Source organism: Perkinsus marinus, assembly GCF_000006405.1.
Source record: "Perkinsus marinus ATCC 50983 genomic scaffold scf_1104296947810, whole genome shotgun sequence".
NCBI lineage: Eukaryota > Perkinsozoa > Perkinsida > Perkinsidae > Perkinsus > Perkinsus marinus.
In genome coordinates, this window is record NW_003210458.1 from 263,857 (window position 1) to 265,696 (window position 1,840).

At 50.1% G+C, this 1,840-nt stretch overlaps 7 non-coding genes across 7 annotated transcripts; all 7 read right to left on the minus strand.

The window, feature by feature from the left end:
• Positions 1 to 209: 209 nt before the first annotated feature.
• Pmar_PMAR021435 lies at positions 210 to 289 on the minus strand. The gene has a single exon. It is a non-coding gene; the product is annotated as a tRNA-Leu (tRNA).
• A 121-nt stretch (positions 290 to 410) lies between these two features.
• Positions 411 to 490, minus strand: Pmar_PMAR021436. The gene has a single exon. It is a non-coding gene; the product is annotated as a tRNA-Leu (tRNA).
• Positions 491 to 676: 186 nt separating this feature from the next.
• Pmar_PMAR021437 lies at positions 677 to 756 on the minus strand. The gene has a single exon. It is a non-coding gene; the product is annotated as a tRNA-Leu (tRNA).
• A 121-nt stretch (positions 757 to 877) lies between these two features.
• Positions 878 to 957, minus strand: Pmar_PMAR021438. Its single transcript has one exon. It is a non-coding gene; the product is annotated as a tRNA-Leu (tRNA).
• A 187-nt stretch (positions 958 to 1,144) lies between these two features.
• Positions 1,145 to 1,224, minus strand: Pmar_PMAR021439. Its single transcript has one exon. It is a non-coding gene; the product is annotated as a tRNA-Leu (tRNA).
• A 121-nt stretch (positions 1,225 to 1,345) lies between these two features.
• On the minus strand, positions 1,346 to 1,425 carry Pmar_PMAR021440. Its single transcript has one exon. It is a non-coding gene; the product is annotated as a tRNA-Leu (tRNA).
• Positions 1,426 to 1,610: 185 nt separating this feature from the next.
• Positions 1,611 to 1,690, minus strand: Pmar_PMAR021441. Its single transcript has one exon. It is a non-coding gene; the product is annotated as a tRNA-Leu (tRNA).
• Between the last annotated feature and the right edge of the window lie 150 nt (positions 1,691 to 1,840).

Genomic DNA, 1,840 nt, shown 5'->3' on the forward strand with positions numbered 1-1,840 from the left:
CTTAGACCACTCGGCCAAACTGTCGATGAGTGCTTCACGATTCATAGCCGAGGTGATGCATCGCTCTGCCAAACCAGAGGACACAAAAATGGGTGAACGGTTTCTGCGAGGTGCGATGGCGCAATATCGATCAGAAGGTTTTGATCTTGCACTACCTCGCTTCTGAAAAGGTCTGGGTTCTCAATATAACACCAGTCAGGTATATAGACTGACAGCTGTGAGGTTCGAACCCACGCCCTTTCGGACTGGCGCCTTAAGCCAGCGCCTTGGACCACTCGGCCAACCTGTCGATAAGTGCTTTAAAAATCATAGCGGAGAAGATGCGTTACACTATAGGACATGACACAAAAACGGTTTCGAACCGTTTCCGCGGAATGCGTTCTTCACCAAATCACACGAAAAGAAATTTCTAACAGCTGTGGGATTCGAACCCACGCCCTTGCGGACTGACGCCTGAAGCCAGCGCCTTAGACCACTCGGCCAAACTGTCGATGAGTGCTTCAAGATTCATAGCCGAGGTGATGCATCGCTCTGCCAAACCAGAGGACACAAAAATGGGTTGAACGGTTTCTGCGAGGTGCGATGGCGCCATATCGATCAGAAGGTTTTGATCTTGCACTACCTCGCTTCTGAAAAGGTCTGGGTTCTCAATATAAGACCAGTCAGGTATATTGACTGACAGCTGTGGGATTCGAACCCACGCCCTTTCGGACTGGCGCCTTAAGCCAGAGCCTTAGATCACTCGGCCAAACTGTCGATGAGTGCTTCAGGATTCATAGCCGAGGTGATGCGTTACACTATAGGACATGACACAAAAACGGTTCCGAACCGTTTCCGCGGAATGCGTTCTTCATCAAATCACACGAAAAGAAATTTCTAACAGCTGTGGGATTCGAACCCACGCCCTTGCGGACTGACGCCTGAAGCCAGCGCCTAAGACCACTCGGCCAAACTGTCGATGAGTGCTTCAAGATTCATAGCCGAGGTGATGCATCGCTCTGCCAAACCAGAGGACACAAAAAATGGATTGAACGGATTCTGCGAGTTGCGATGGCGCAATATCGATCAGAAGGTTTTGGTCTTGCACTACCTCGCTTCTGAAAAGGTCTCGGATTTTAATACCACACCAGTCAGGTATATAGACTGACAGCTGTGGGGTTCGAACCCACGCCCTTTCGGACTGGCGCCTTAAGCCAGCGCCTTAGACCACTCGGCCAAACTGTCGATGAATGCTTTAAAAATCATAGCGGAGAAGATGCGTTACACTATAGGACATGACACAAAAACGGTTTCGAACCGTTTCCGCGGAATGCGTTCTTCATCAAATCACACGAAGAGAAATTTCTTACAGCTGTGGGATTCGAACCCACGCCCTTGCGGACTGACGCCTGAAGCCAGCGCCTTAGACCACTCGGCCAAACTGTCGATGAGTGCTTCACGATTCATAGCCGAGGTGATGCATCGCTCTGCCAAACCAGAGGACACAAAAATGGGTTGAACGGTTTCTGCGAGGTGCGATGGCGCAATATCGATCAGAAGGTTTGATCTTGCACTACCTCGCTTCTGAAAAGGTCTGGGTTCTCAATATAACACCAGTCAGGTATATAGACTGACAGCTGTGGAGTTCGAACCCACGCCCTTTCGGGCTGGCGCCTTAAGCCAGCGCCTTGGACCACTCGGCCAACCTGTCGATGAGTGCTTTAAAAATCATAGCGGAGAAGATGCGTTACACTATAGGACATGACACAAAAACGGTTTCGAACCGTTTCCGCGGAATGCGTTCTTCATCAAATCACACGAAAAGAAATTTCTAACAGCTGTGGGATTCGAACCCACGCCC